The sequence below is a fragment of the Somniosus microcephalus genome, chromosome 11 (assembly GCF_052327205.1).
Source record: "Somniosus microcephalus isolate GS21.2 chromosome 11, FLI_Smic_1.0, whole genome shotgun sequence".
NCBI lineage: Eukaryota > Metazoa > Chordata > Chondrichthyes > Squaliformes > Somniosidae > Somniosus > Somniosus microcephalus.
Window position 1 is genome coordinate 116,027,311 of NC_140997.1, and position 16,855 is coordinate 116,044,165.

Here is a 16,855-nt window from a genome sequence, read left to right on the forward strand (position 1 = left end):
CCAGGCTATAGTCCAACAGTTTTATTTGAAATCACAAGCTTTCGGAGTGCTGCTCCTTCATCAGGTGAAGTGGAGAGATGCATAAAGACACAGCTTATATAGTCAGAGAATAATGCCAGATGATTACAGGTAATTTTTCTAACTGCCATTTATCACACCTCGGCAGAGAGATAATCACAGCAATCAAAGGTGTGAATGGTGTCCAAACAGGTTAGTCAGGAAAACATTACATCAAAGAACAATGAGCTGGGGTCACAAGGGGTCAAATGTTGCAGATGCTTGGGTCTGTATGAAAAACAAAAAACAGACAAAAAAACATTTTTTTTGCTGAAATTCACAGCAAGTTCCGCACTCATGAGGACGGCCTCAACCGGGATCTTGGGTTCATGTCACGCTACATGTAACCCCACCAGACTCGAATCGTCATTGGCTTGTTCTCTCTACACAGATGCGGCTGGACCTGCTGTGATTTCCAGCAAAAAAAATGTTTTTTTGTCTGTTTTTTGTTTTTCATACAGACCCCAGCACCTGCAACATTTGACCCCTTGTGACCCCACCTCATTGTTCTTTGATGTAATGTTTTCCTGACTAACCTGTATGGACACCATTCACACCTTTGATTGCTGTGATTATCTCTCTGCCGAGGTGTGATAAATGGCAGTTAGAAAGATTACCTGTAATCATCTGGCATTATTCTCTGACTATATAAGCTGTGTCTTTATGCATCTCTCCACTTCACCTGACGAAGGAGCAGTGCTCCGAAAGCTTGTGACTTCAAATAAAACTGTTGGACTATAACCTGGTGTTGTGTGACTTCTTACATTTGTCCACCCCAGTCCAACACCGGCATCTCCACACCATGCCTATTTCTTATGTTCTTATGATAGAGAGAGAAACAGAGGGAGAGAGAGGGAGACATTGAAAGAGAAGAGAGGGGTGAGGGTCCACCTGCGTGTCGTCCGTTCCAGTGGACTGAGCGGTGGCTGCACTTTGAAACATCACAGGTGGAGGCACAGCACATGTACATTTGCCGCTGGAAGGAGGCTAAAGCAAACCATTTTTTGGCCCGCAGTGAAAAAAATTTTTAATTCGTAAAATTTTTTAAAGCTGGAAAAAAATACGAGAAAGTAAGTTCCAGTTCAATTTTGCCAGCTTTCCCCTTTTTTGAAAGAGTTTATCAGGGTTATTTAAATGTTATGAGAGAGGGGAACATGTTTGTGCCCGTTTATACCTCAGAGTCTGTGAGAGACAGAGGAACGGCAACAGAAAAAGAGGAAGCAACTTCTCCAAAACTGATCCCAACTCATCGCCAAGGCTGGGGATAGATAATCTCACCGCCTCCTTAGGATTGGGGAGTTTAACCACTTTATTCACTTATTTGAGTTTATTTTATTATATTTTTTTGTTACATGTTTAACGACACTGTTGAAGAGAGAAAGAGAAACTTGGAGCAACTTCTTCTGTGGGAGCTGGTGAACACCATTGATGCTCACAGTGATCACATTTGCAGTAAGTGTTGGCTGCTCGAGGAACTCCGGCTCCGTGTTGAAGAGCTGGAGTCCGAGCTTCAAACACTGAGACACATCAGGGAGGGGGAGAGTTACCTGGACTCTGTGTATCACGAGGTAGTCACACCAATTAGATTAATTAATTCAGATGTAGTCCGTGGCCAGGGTCAGGATGGTGTCACTAGAAGTGAGGCAGGTACGGGGATCCAGGAGGTAGTGTTGGAGGAGCCGCAGCCCTTGCACTTGTCCAACAGGTTCGAGGCTCTTACTCCCTGTGGGGACAGGAGCAGGGACTGCAGGGAGGATGAGCAACCTGGCCACAGCACCGTGCAGCAGGGGGCCATTCAAGTGGGGGGAGTTAAAAGAAATGTTGTAGTGGTAGGGGATAGTATCGTTAGGGGGATAGATAGAGTTCTTTGCAGCCGAGAGCGAGAGTCCCGAAGGCTGTGTTGCCTGCCCGGTGCCAGGGTTAAGGACATCTCCTCTGGACTGGAGAGAAACTTGGAGTGGGAGGGGGAGGATCCAGTTGTCGTGGTCCATGTTGGTACCAACGACATAGATAGGACAAGGAAGGAGGTTCTGCTGAGGGAGTTTGTGCAGCTAGGGGCCAAATTAAAAAGCAGAACCACAAGGGTAATAATCTGAGCCACGAGCGAATTTGGCTAGGACAAATAAAATTAGAGAGTTAAATGCGTGGCTCAAAGACTGGTGTGGGAGAAATGGGTTTTGCTTCCTGGGACACTGGCACCAGTACTGGGGCAGGAGGGAGCTGTTCCGTTGGGATGGGCTTCACTTGGCCAGTGCTGGGACTAGAGTCCTGGCGGATCATATAACTAGGGCTGTAGAGAGGGCTTTAAACTAACTAGTTGGGGGGAGGTTCCCAGAGAGCAAATAATAAAAATGACAACAGAGTAGGTCATAGACTTAGGTAGCAGTGGGGAAATTAAAAACCAGAGCGTGTCAGGAAGGGGCGGAAGGTATGGAGTAAAAGGTAAAGTAATAAAAAGGGCAAAAGCAGGAACTAAGTGTCACAAAACATCTTTGAAAGTTCTCTATCTGAATGCACGTAGCATTCGTAACAAAATAGACAAGTTAATGGCACAAATAACTACATATGGGTATGATCTTGTGGCCATTACAGAAACATGGCTGCAGGGTGACAATGCCTGGGAATTAAACATACCAGGTTATTTAACGCTCAGGAAGGACAGGCAGGAAGGAAGGGGAGGTGGGGTGGCTATGTTAATAAAGGAAGGAATCACTGTAATACAGAGAAATGATATTGGGTCAAAAGATCAGGATAATGAAACAGTTTGGGTGGAGGTAAGGAATAATAAGGGGAAAAAAACACCAGTGGGCGTAGTCTATAGGCCTCCGAACAGTGGCAACTCTGTTGGACGGAGTATCAATCAGGAAATAGTTGAGGCTTGTAATAAGGGAACATCTATAATTATGGGGGATTTTAACTATCATATTAATTGGACAAATCAAATTGGGCAGGGCTGCCTTGAGGATGAGTTCATTGAGTGTATTAGGGATGGGTTTCTTGAGCAGTATGTAACTGAACCGACCAGGGGGCAAGCAACCTTAGATCTGGTCCTGTGTAACGAGACAGGATTAATTAAAAATGTCCTAGTAAAGGATCCCCTTGGAATGAGTGACCATAACATGGTTGAATTCCATATTCAATTAGAGGGTGAGAAGGTTGGATCTCAAACAAGCGTGCTAAGCTTGAATAAAGGAGACTATGAAGGTATGAGAGTGGAATTGAGTAGAGTGGATTGGGAAAATAGATTAAAGGGTAAGACGATACATGATCAGTGGTGTACATTTAAGGAGTTATTTTACAACTTCCAAAAAATATATATTCCACTGAGAAGAAAAAGGTGTAAAAGAAAATACAGCCATCCGTGGCTAAGTAAAGAAATTAAGGATAGTATTCGACTAAAAACAAGGGCATATAAGGTAGTCAAATCTAGTGGGAGGATAGAGGATTGGGAATACTTTAAAAGACAGCAAAAAATAACAAAAAGATTGATTAAGAAAGGGAAGATAGATTATGAAAGTAAATTAGCAAAAAATATAAAAACAGATAGTAAGAGTTTTTATAGTTATATAAAAAGAAAAAGGGTGGCTAAAGTAAATGTTGGTCCCTTAGAGGATGAGACCGGGAAATTAATGGTGGGAAATATGGAGATGGCAAAAACACTGAATGAATATTTTACATCAGTCTTTATAGTAGAAGACACTAAGAATATCCCAACACTGGACAAACAGGGGGCTAAAGGGGGGGAGGAGCTAAACACGATCAAAATCACTAAGGAAGTGGTACTCGGTAAAATAATGGGACTCAAGGCGGATAAATCACCTGGACCTGATGGCTTACATCCTAGGGTCTTGAGGGAAGTGGCGGTAGGGATTGTGGATGCATTGGTAATAATTTTCCAAAACTCCCTGGACTCGGCAAAGGTCCCGGCAGACTGGAAAACTGCTAATGTAACACCCTTATTTAAAAAGGGCAGTAGACAGAAGGCTGGAAACTATAGACCGGTTAGCCTAACATCTGTGGTAGGTAAAATTTTGGAGTCCATTATTAAGGAGACAGTAACAGGACATTTGGATAATCATCATTTAATAGGACAAAGTCAGCATGGTTTTATGAAGGGGAAGTCATGTTTGACAAATTTGCTGGAGTTCTTTGAGGAAGTAACATATAGGGTGGATAAAGGGGAACCAGTGGATGTAGTGTATTTAGACTTCCAAAAGGCATTTGACAAGGTGCCACACAAAAGATTATTGCTTAAGATAAAAAATCACGGGATTGGGGGTAATATTCTGGCATGGATAGAGGATTGGCTATCTAACAGAAGGCAGAGAGTTGGGATAAATGGTTCATTCTCAGACTGGCAATCAGTAACTAGTGGTGTTCCGCAGGGGTCAGTGCTGGGTCCCCAACTCTTTACAATCTATATTAACGATTTGGAGGAGGGGACCGAGTGTAACATATCAAAGTTTGCAGATGATACTAAGATGGGAGGGAAAGTAGTGAGTGAGGAGGACATAAAAAACCTGCAAGGGGACATCGACAGGCTAAGTAAGTGGGCAGAGATTTGGCAGATGGAATACAATACTGGAAAGTGTGAGGTTATTCACTTTGGCAGGAAAAATCGTAGAGCAAGTTATTATCTTAATGGCAAGAAACTGGAAAGTACTGAAGTACAAAGGGATCTGGGGGTCCTGGTGCACGAAACTCAAAAGGTTAGTATGCAGGTGCAGCAAGTGATTAAGAAGGCCAATGGAATGTTGGCTTTCATTGCTAGGGGGATAGAATATAAAAATAGGGAGGTATTGCTTCAGTTGTACAAGGTATTGGTGAGACCGCACCTGGAATACTGCGTACAGTTTTGGTGTCCATACTTAAGAAAGGACATACTTGCTCTCGAGTCAGTACAAAGAAGGTTCACTCGGTTAATCCCAGGGATGAGGGGATGGACATATGAGGAGAGATTGAGTAGATTGGGACTCTACTCATTGGAGTTCAGAAGAATGAGAGGCGATCTTATTGAAACATATAAGATTGTGAAGGGGTTGGATCGGGTGGATGCGGGGAGGATGTTCCCGATGATGGGTGAAACTAGAATTAGGGGACATAGTCTTAGAATAAGGGGCTGCGCTTTCAAAACTGAGAGGAGGAGGAAATACTTCACTCAGAGGGTGGTAGGTCCATGGAATATGCTGCCCCAAAAAGCTGTAGAAGCTACATCATTACATAAATTTAAAACAGAAATAGACAGTTTCCTAGAAGTAAAGGGAATTAAGGGTTACGGGGAACGGGCAGGAATTTGGACATGAGTCTAGGTTCGGATCAGTCATGGCCCTGTGGGTAGCGGAGCGGGCCCAGGGGCCGTGTAGCCTGATCCTGCTCCTATTTCGTGTGTCTAATTCTGTTAGATTCAGGAGATGGTTCAGTGATAGTAGATTGGCGGTTAGGATCAGATCAGCCATGATCCTATTGAATGGCGGAGCAGGCTCGTGGGGCCGATTGGCCTACTGCTGCTCCTATTCCTTATGTTCTTATGTTCTTATGTCAAATCTGCAATCAGACTTGAAAGAATTTAAAGAGTTTTAATGAACTTTTCACAAAAAATGAGTGTTTAAAAACACTTTTTTCCCCCCCCTAAGTTTTTAATATGATTTTGGAAGAAACAAGCAAAATCAATTTTCCCCTCATCTAAACAAGTTGTAACCAGGTCTTGAAGTCCAAACGCTTTTAAAGAGGCTCTGAAATGCTAAAAGCATTTTAAAATTGAAATTTCTCAATATTTGATTTTGAACGCTCGACTGAAGTGAGGAGCTATACACAAACATGCAACCATGCTGATGAGGGGGGGAGGGTAGGGGAGGATTTGTAGGAGTTACATATTACTTTTTATTGACTTTTTAAAAATATATCATTAAGACGTTTATGAAGAGAGCCAAAAAAAGGGAAAACACAAACCATTTTATTTTGTCTGTCGTTCTATTGTCCGAACAAGTCCCAGGAATAATGTAAATATAGATTTCCTCTTAAATGTTTAGCGGAGTGTTAATAGAAACGAATTATGTAATGTATAAAATTGCAGGAAGCTACTTTAGAAGAAACCACTTTGTTTATCGAGAAAGACACAGAAAATACTTCATTAAACCGATAATATACAATTTCGATTTGGTATAAATGTTTGAAATAGGAGATTAAAAATTAAGGCCTAGAAATTCAGTGGCCTGCGCCACCAGTTTGCGCCCAAAGAGGGCACTCAGTGGCTTTTGCGCCACTGGCCACACCTACCGCGAAATTTAGCGGGGCGCTAATGGCGGCGTTAGCCTGTAGCGCTGCGCCGCCGCCGATGACGCCATCGGTGTGCGCAGCGCCCCGCTCCCGCCCCGATGGCCATATTTGGTCGCGCCCGCCTCTTCAGCACCGGCCGCAAATAGCGACCGGTACACAGGGGCCTACCTGTGGCGGTAGTGGCGCTAGTTAAGGTGGAGGTGCGGCCGCCCGCTTTTTCGGCGGCCGCCTGCCAGCACCTCCGTCCCCGGCCCCCTACACCCCGCCCCCGCGGCATTGCCGGCTGTTTCCCGAGAGCCCGGCACTTCTCCTTGGTGCCGGGCTCATTTGCCGCAGTACCGCAGCGTGTGGCGCTGCAGCCCTTAGCGCGCCGATATTCAGTTTCAGCGCCCCAAGCGGGGCGCGGGAAGCCTTGTTTAGCGGCCCGCTTCCATTTGGGGCGCAGAAACTGGATATCCGGATGGTGCAAGTGGCTCCGCACGCAGCGGTAATTCCGGTGCCCAGGCGAGCTTGGCGCCCCAAACGGCGCCCAACTGAATTTTTAGCCCTAAGAGTACAATGAAGTTTGTTTCCTGCTATTTAATTGTGAAGCACCTAAAATAATTCAACACTTTTCGTGATAAGAGCAGGGATTAATATTGTGGAGAATGTTTGAGAGAAAAAATTAGAAGTGAAATTCATAAATTAACATCTTTACGTCACCATATTAGTAAACATTTCCAAGTCAATCTGATTGGTTCTTCTGTCCAGGAAGAAAGATGAATGTTTATTTCTGTTAAATCATAACTTTTCCTGTTTTTTGTTTTTAACTCGGTGATGCAAATTGTGTACCTGTTTTTCTGCACTTGTAAATAAGTGCTGCATTTCTGACATGTTACATGGGGGTTGTGCTGGTTCAAGAAGACGTTTATTAATGGAAGTGATTGAAGTTGAAAATATGGATACCCATTCTTGTTCAGTTCTTTTTAATACTGGGAACTAAAGAATGACAGGTTGGTTGTCTGGTTGCATTGTGATTAATATTCGAATGACTTATGTGGACGTACAGCACGTCAGCGCCATAGGAAAGCATCTGCTCCTGCTGCTTGTGCAACCGTTGCTATAGTGACATGAGGGATGGGCTAATACATTGAAAACTTTAAAATTAATACAAGTTGCACGAATAGATGAGCCTCTTTCAGCTCCCCTTGGGCTTCTGGATTGTTTGTCGATGCATAACCGTGTAACTGAGTGACGCTTCTGAAGTGTTAATGCATTATTATTCAGTTCTTTTATATCCCAGTCATTTCTGACAAGTAATTTTTTAAAAATAGAGTTTGTACATGACAAACTAAAAGCTTTTAATTAATTCTACTGTAAACAAACTTGCAGAATGGGCATGTAAATGACAAATGAATTTCAATATAGCTAAGTGTGAGGTGGTGCATTTTGGTAGGAGGAATAAGGAGGCTACCTACTCTTTGGAAAATTAGAGTCTAAATGGGGTAGAGGTGCAAAGGGATCGAGGGGCATAGATTCACAAATCATTAAAAGTAGCAACGCAGGTTAAAAAAGCGATAAAAGTGCAAATAAAGTGTCATAAACTCATCTTCAAGAAACTACCTATGAAATAACACTGGACGGCCAGCTGGTGGCGCCGTCCAAGGAGTATAAATACTCAGGCGTTGGCCCCAGCTTGCCAGGGACATTTTGTAAAGACAAGGAGCTAGTGGATACAACTAGACCTCCATGTTCTGAAATAAGTTGATTAAAGCCTTGTTTTATGCTCAAACCAAGTGCGTAGTGAGTTTTATTACGTCAATTTAATCAACTTAATATCGACTCCACGCTTTGGGTGATTTCGGGAACAGCCAGCTACAACTCGAACCGTAGAAGGGAACTCAGACAAGTAATCGATCCATCATGGAGAAACTACTCAGCCCCGCCCATCTCGACCTGGACCCGAATTCACTTATACCTGCTAAGGTATGGAAACACTGGTATCGTACTTTTAGCACCTTCCTCAGGGTGTGTGGTGAAAATGTTCCTGATAAATTAGAAATACTTGCTAATTACGTATCCCCTCATGTGTTTGATTATATCGAAGACTGTGTAGACTATGACGCCGCTATCCAAATACTACAGCAGCTATATGTCAAGTCCCCAAATGAAATTTTTTCTCGGCATCTACTGGCCACAACTTGACAACAACCCGGGGAATCACTTGACAAATTCCTTCAGAAACTTCGCAGGCTCAGCAAGGATTGTAAACTTAAAGCTGTTACGGCTGAGCAGTACCAGGAGGAGTTAATTCGTGATTCCTTTATTAATGGGATTGCGCCTCTCTTCATACGTCAGCGTCTGTTGGAGAATAAAACCCTCAAGTTACAGGCTGCCTACGACCAGGCATGTTCTCTGGACTTAGCAAAGAGGAATGCAGATACTTATCTTTCACCACGTGCACGGGCTGCTGTTATCACTTTTAGTGACTCTTTCGATAGTCCTCGGGCAGAAGCCCTCACGGATGACGACTCCAACCCGGCTGATGACAACCCTACCCTGGAAACCTACACTGATGACGACCCCGCCCTAGCGGCATCTTGGCAATCTGGAAGGAAGTGTTTCTTCTGTGGAGGAGCGTTCCATTATAGGAAATTTTGTCCTGCTTGTAACGCGACCTGCAATCATTGCAGCAAGAAAGGTCACTTTTCTAAGGTATGCCAGTCAAGAGCCGCTGTTAGTAAGAAAGGCCACTTTTCTAAGGTATACCGGTCGAGAGCTCCTGTTAGTTTTGCAGCTACTATCTATAAAACTGCTCCTCTCCCAAGAGCCACTACTAAGGTTACAGCTGCAATCTATAAAAATGCTCCTCCCCCAAGAACCACTACTAAGGTTATAGCTGTCGAGGGTAAAACTGCCCCTCCTCCCATCACAGCTGTTTTTCCCCAAAGTTTGTCCCATGCAGCCACGAAGGTTTTGATAAATGGACACATTTTGAGTGCACTACTCGACTCATGCAGCTCTGACAGCTTCATTAGTGAGTGGGCTGTCAGTAAGTTAAAACTGCGTATTTACCCCTCGGACAGGGAAATTGCAATGGCTCTGACGACACTGACCACCAATTCTTCCGGCTTTTGTCTTGTCGACCTTATTCTCAATGGCCGTACTTATTTCTCCACCCAGCTCGGGGTGCTCAAGAACCTATGCAGTGATGTGCTCCTGGGACAAGATTTCCAGAAACAACACAAAAGACTCACTTTCGAGTTTGGAGAGTCAAAGCCGGAGCTTACTATTTCCAAAGTACCGTTTTGTGCGCTTTCGCCGGCTTCGCTCGACGAGCCCTCCTTGTTTGCCAATCTTTCCTCCCGATGTAAGCCCATAGTCACTAAATCATGATGTTTCAGCCGAGATGATCGAGCCTTTATCGAGGCAGAAATCTCTCGCCTTCTAGCTGATGGTATCATTGAGCCATGTTCATCTTCCTGGTGGGCTCAAGTCGTCATTGGTAAAAATCCTCTGAAGCAACACAAGAAACATCTTTGCATCGATTACGCGCAAACTATTAACCAGTATACCGACCTGGATGCCTACCCACTACCACGCATCGATGACATGGTCAATAACCTTGCCAACTACAAGGTATTTTCAACTTTTGATTTAAAGAGCGCATATCATTAAGTACCGTTAAAGGACTCTGACAAAAAGTATACGGCCTTTGAGGTCAATGGTCAGCTTTACCAGTTTTGTCGCCTTCCATTTGGGGTCACCAATGGGGTGGCCGTCTTTCAATGGGCAATGGATAGCCTAGTCAAACAGGAGAACTTAACGGACACTTTTCCATATCTGGATAATATCACCATTGCTGGTCATAACCAGAAGGAGCATGATGCCAATCTCCAGAAATTTTTTGACGTTCTTCGTCGTCGCAACTTAACCTTAAATGAGTCCAAATCTGTGAAATCAGTACCATCAGTCAACATCCTTGGCTACTGGGTGGGCAACGGTGTCATCAAACCAGATCCGGAGCGACTTCGTCCGCTTCAGGAGCTCCCTCCCCCTACGAATCTCGGCTCTCTTTGTCGGGCACTCGGCATGTTCACCTATTATGCGAAATGGATACCCCACTTCTCCGACAAGATCCAGCCCCTGCTTTATGCAAAGTCATTTCCATTGGAGGCAACGGCTATTTCAGCTTTCAACCTCCTCAAGCAACAACTGGAAAAAGCCACGCTTCGTTCCATTGATGAAAATCTTCCTTTCGTGGTCGAGTGAGATGCATTGGATGTGGCGATCTCTGCTACCTTGGATCAAGGTGGTCGACCCATTGCATTTCTGTCCAGAACTTTGCAGGATAGCGAGCTCCATTATCCTCCTGTCGAGAAGGAGGCTACGGCCATCATTGAAGCGGCACGTAAATGGAGTCATTTTCTCGCTCGTCGCCATTTCACACTTATAACCGATCAGCGCTCCGTGGCCTTTATGCTGGATAACCGGAAACACACTAAGATCAAGAATAACAAAATACAACTCTGGAGGATGGAATTGGCCACCTTTGGATACACCATACATTATCGACCCGGCAAAGAGAATGTGGCCCCGGATACCCTTACGCGGGCATTCTGCTCCTCTATGTCAACTTCGACTCTGGCGGATCTTCATACCGACTTATGCCATCCTGGCGTTACCCGTATGTTGCACTTTGTGCGATCTAAAAATCTCCCATTTTCTACGGAAGATGTGAAAAGAACGTGCTCCTCCTGTAAAATTTGTGCGGAGTTAAAACCACAATTCTTCCGTTCATCGGATGGCTCGCTCATACACGCTATGCAGCCTGTGCAGCGACTCAGCATTGACTTTAAAGGGCCATTGCCTTCCTCAACGCGGAACACCTACTTACTGACTATGGTGGACGAATATTCACGCTTTCCCTTTGCTTTCCCCTGTCCCAATATGCTTACTTCCACAGTGATCAAATGCCTTGATCAAGTCTTTTCCCTTTGCGGTACGGCCAATTTCATCCACTCTGATCGGGGTCCCTCCTTCATGTCAAGCGAACTCAAAAGTTATCTCTCCCAACGGGGAATCACCACAAGTAAAACGACACCGTACAATCCCATCGGTAACGGACAGGTTGAGAGATACAATGCTATCATTTGGAACACTGTTCGTCTTGCACTGAGGTCACGCAATCTACCAGACCAGCAGTGGGAAACTATGCTCCCTGACGCGTTGCATTCCATCAGGTCTCTCCTTTCTACTTCTACCAATGTCACACCTCACGAGCGATTCTTCAGCTTCCAGCGTCGCTCCACCCCTGGGACGTCTCTACCGTCATGGTTGGCAGCTCCTGGCCCTGTGCTGCTCCGTAGATTCGTCCGATCATCAAAAACCGATCCTCTAGTCGACGAGGTAGAACTTACAGATGCCAACCCCACGTGCAGTACCCGGATGGCCGGGAGTCCACCGTCTCGCTCCGGGACCTGGCTCCCTGTCCGGCCGGTTCCGCGGACCCGACGGATGGAGAGACCCGCGGGGATGAGGCTGACTCTCTGCGCTCCCCCGAGGATGACGCCCTACCTGGGACATCAAGGGATCTGCCAGCTGCCCCACTGGATCCACTCGGGGAGCCGAGCGCTCCCCGTGGGATGGCCACCCCAGGCTAGGACGCCGTTCAATCTCCAGCTAACCAACGGGACGAAGCCAGTTCTGCGCCTGTGGGGACCCGCACCCGGAGTCACGATCTCCCCAGCCTGCCTCGGGTTGATCAGAGCAACACGGGCCCTGTCGATCCACCGGCACGGATCAAGCGGCCCAGGGACCAAGACACGGTCCGGGGAGACGTGCCTTCTGGCCATAAACAAAAATCTAAAAGACTGTGGCTATTCGTGGTCTGCCTAATCCGTTAAGAGGAAGTCGTCGAATTTCCAAATCTTTTAGGCAGGAAGAATGTCATAAACTCATCATCGAGAAACTACCTATGAAATAACACTGGATGGCCAGCTGGTGGCGCCGTCCAAGGAGTATAAATACTTGGGCGTTGGCCCCAGCTTGCCAGGGACATTTTGTAAAGACAAGGAGCTAGTGGATACAACTAGACTTCCATGTTCTGAAATAAGTTGATTAAAGCCTTGCTTTATGCTCAAACCAAGTGCGTAGTGAGTTTTATTACGTCATAAAGCACTGGTTAATTTCTAGAGGAATAGAATTCAAAAGCAGAGAAGTTATGTTAAACTTGTATAGAACCTTGTCTGATTGCCTCCTGATTTGAGACGGTGGGGTGGCAATATGGCATTACTGTATACTGCTTTTAAGTGGTTGTTGTAAAAATTGTTGTTGCTGTTACGTTTACCCACAGACGAAAAGGTCACGCTCAAAGGAGTTCATGGCCCGCTCAGTACAAAAAAAAATTCGAGGGAACATTGCTGAGATAACTGTGCAATGAGCTCGATTCCTGCTTAATTCCTGTTGACAGCCCCGTATGCAGACCCCTCAGCTTCTGGTGTTACTAGCTTGCTCTCCAGTGCTGTGCTGCCTTTATTAGACCCAAGACAGCGAGTCCAGGGGTGTGTGCTTCGCTCCAACTGAAATCCGTGCACCCTCTGAGCCCTCGCAGTGCGGCCCGTAACTCCACGCAGCTCAATTCTGTCTCCTTCTGGCTTGGAAAAGGCTGTTCTTAGCACTTTTGCCTCATTGGTGGATAAATCTCAAATCAGAGCACCGAGACCTGTTGGTCAAATGTGGACAGGGTTTAAAGTTTATCCGTGCCGCTCTAGGGCTCCATGGTACCCACCTATGTTGGTTGTGAAGACAGAAAGCTTGCCCACCCTGCTGGAGTTGTTCTGACACGGTAAAGATCGCGGTTGAGACATGTGCGTTCCGTGATGTTATTGATAGAAATCACAGAGCACCAACTTTCTGCATCATCGCACTGTGCCAACTGCACCTCCTTCACTACCCACCTATCGCCCACATATCCTCAGATTCACAGCACTCACTCCTGTGACACACACATAGTTATCAGGAGTGGATGAATCTACTTTTTTCCATTTTACCAAAATCTTTTAATAAAAATGTCAAATATTACAATTAAAAGCAAACCCAAATCCTGTCAGGCCTACAGTATTGGCTTGTATTCCCTTGAGTATAGAAGATTGAGGGGTGATCTGATCGAGGTGTTTAAAACGTTAAGAGGAAAAGATAGGGTAGATACAGAGAAATTATTCCCTTTGGTGGGGGAATCAAGGACAAGGGGACATAATCTTAAAACTAGAGCTGGGTCATTTCGAGGGAAATCACGAAGCACTTTTTCACATTAGGGTTGTCGAAATCTGGAATTCTCTCCCCCAAAAGTGGAGACTGGAACAATTGAAACGTTCAAGACTGAGATTGACAGATTTTTATTAGGTAAGGGTTTCAAGAGATATGGAGTTAAGATACAGATCAGCCATGATCTAACTGAATGATGGAACAGGCTCGAGGCGCTGAATGGCCTCCTCCTGTCCCATGTCCCATTGCTACCCTGCCTTAAGATCAGCGATCTCGGTACAGACCAGGGATTGAATCTGGGAGCTCCAGACTATGTGCTTCAGTTCTACACTGGCTGAGGTTGGCCAACCGGGCACGGACCAGGTCCCTGAATTGTGGGTCTGGCTCTGCGGGCTAGAACCCCAAACTGCACCAGTCGCATTCTCCAAATTCGGGTTGCTGTTAGTTGCGCCTCCCCAGAGCAAACTCCCCACTGATAACAGCACTCAGGAACCCCAGCCCTAAGAACTCAGCCTCTTTCCTGACAACAAAAGTCTGCTGTCTTGCAGAGTGATACCGAGCCTCGGTACGTCAGTATGTTACCAAGTACATGACTGGGCGGGTGGCCTTCCAACAGCGGAGAGGGGCTCGCTCGCAAATGGCCTTGTAAACAAGTCGAGGAGGGACATGGTTTGTTCTGGATTAGCTGAAACTTGTCCAGGACTCTGTCGGAGCTATACAAGGGGCAGGGCGAGACTGTGATATAAACAAGGCTGCTCAAAGGTTTATACAGCTCCAGGCCCTGGACAGGGATTGCAGGGGCTGGGGATTGAGTGGTGCTATGTGACAGCTTGATTTACATCCCTGTGTGACCTGCACACAGTTCCTGCTCTCTGGCTACGCGCTGCTGAATTTGTAATTAGGATAGAAAGATGTCTGGGTGTGAAGCCTCGGCCACTTCTGTCTTGTTAGGTGGGACCTAAAAATCCAAACTTGCCCCTTGAGCTGGGCAGAACGGTGACTGGTACTAACAGCACAGTCATGCTGCTGAACCCGAACCCCTCGATTAGATTCCAGCCTGTAACTCACTCCCGGGTATCTGTTATTCTACATGTAAACGCCCCCCGAACCCCTCGATTAGATTCCAGCCTGTAACTCACTCAAGGGTATCTGTTATTCTATATGTAAACACCCCCCGAACCCCTCGATTAGATTCCAGCCTGTAACTCACTCCCGGGTATCTGTTATTCTATATGTAAACGCCCCCCGAACCCCTCGATTCGATTCCAGCCTGTAACTCACTCCCGAGTATCTGTTATTCTATATATAAACCCCCCGAACCCCTCGATTAGATTCCAGCCTGCAACTCACTCCCGAGTATCTGTTATTCTATATGTAAATGCCCCCCGAACCCCTTGATTAGATTCTAGGGCTGTGGGTAGCAGTGGCACTGCAGCCAGTGACTGGGGTAGAGGTGGCACTGCAGCCAGTGACTGGGGTAGATGTGGCACTGCAGTCAGTGACTGGGGTAGAGGTTGCACTGCAGCCAGTGACTGGGGTAGAGGTGGCACTGCAGCCAGTGACTGGGGTAGAGGTGGCACTGCAGCCAGTGACTGGGGTAGAGGTGGCACTGCAGCCAGTGACTGGGGTAGAGGTGGCACTGCAGCCAGTGACTGGGGTAGAGGTGGCACTGCAGCCAGTGACTGGGGTAGAGGTGGCACTGCAGCCAGTGACTGGGGTAGAGGTGGCACTGCAGCCAGTGACTGGGGTAGAGGTGGCACTGCAGCCAATGACTGGGGTAGAGGTGGCACGGCAGCCAGTGACTGGGGTAGAGGTGGCACTGCAGCAAGTGACTGGGGTAGAGGTGGCACTGCAGCCAGTGACTGGGGTAGAGGTGGCACTGCAGCCAGTGACTGGGGTAGAGGTGGCACTGCAGCCAGTGACTGGGGTAGAGGTGGCACTGCAGCCAGTGACTGGGGTAGAGGTGGCACTGCAGCCAGTGACTGGGGTAGAGGTGGCACTGCAGCCAGTGACTGGGGTAGAGGTGGCACTGCAGCCAGTGACTGGGGTAGAGGTGGCACTGCAGCCAGTGACTGGGGTAGAGGTGGCACTGCAGCCAGTGACTGGGGTAGAGGTGGCACGGCAGCCAGTGACTGGGGTAGAGGTGGCACTGCAGCCAGTGACTGGGGTAGAGGTGGCACTGCAGCCAGTGACTGGGGTAGAGGTGGCACTGCAGCCAGTGACTGGGGTAGAGGTGGCACTGCAGCCAGTGACTGGGGTAGAGTGGCACTGCAGCCAGTGACTGGGGTAGAGGTGGCACTGCAGCCAGTGACTGGGGTAGAGATGGCACTGCAGACAGTGACTGGGGTAGAGGTGGCACTGCAGCCAGTGACTGGGGTAGAGGTGGCACTGCAGCCAGTGACTGGGGTAGAGGTGGCACTGCAGCCAGTGACTGGGGTAGAGGTGGCACTGCAGCCAGTGACTGGGGTAGAGGTGGCACTGCAGCCAGTGACTGGGGTAGAGGTGGCACTGCAGCCAGTGACTGGGGTAGAGGTGGCACTGCAGCCAGTGACTGGGGTAGAGGTGGCACTGCAGCCAGTGACTGGGGTAGAGGTGGCACTGCAGCCAGTGACTGGGGTAGAGGTGGCACTGCAGCCAGTGACTGGGGTAGAGGTGGCACTGCAGCCAGTGACTGGGGTAGAGGTGGCACTGCAGCCAGTGACTGGGGTAGAGGTGGCACTGCAGCCAGTGACTGGGGTAGAGGTGGCACTGCAGCCAGTGACTGGGGTAGAGGTGGCACTGCAGCCAGTGACTGGGGTAGAGGTGGCACTGCAGCCAGTGACTGGGGTAGAGATGGCACTGCAGCCAGTGACTGGGGTAGAGGTTGCACTGCAGCCAGTGACTGGGGTAGAGATGGCACTGCAGCCAGTGACTGGGGTAGAGGTTGCACTGCAGCCAGTGACTGGGGTAGAGGTGGCACTGCAGCCAGTGACTGGGGTAGAGGTGGCACTGCAGCCAGTGACTGGGGTAGAGGTTGCACTGCAGCCAGTGACTGGGGTAGAGGATGGCACTGCAGCCAGTGACTGGGGTAGAGGTGGCACTGCAGCCCGTGACTGGGGTAGAGGTGGCACCTGCAGCCAGTGACTGGGGTAGAGGTGGCACTGCAGCAGTGACTGGGGTAGAGGTTGCACTGCAGCCAGTGACTGGGGTAGAGGTGGCACTGCAGCCCGTGACTGGGGTAGAGGTGGCACTGCAGCCCGTGACTGGGGTAGAGGTGGCACTGCAGCCAGGACTGGGG

The 16,855-nt window shown here is 47.7% G+C and overlaps 1 protein-coding gene across 2 annotated transcripts in view; it reads right to left on the reverse strand.

Moving 5' to 3' along the window:
* LOC147110834 (transmembrane and coiled-coil domains protein 1-like) overlaps window positions 1-16,855 on the reverse strand; it is a 166,631-nt gene that overhangs the window by 96,670 nt on the left and 53,106 nt on the right. The window lies entirely within an intron of this gene.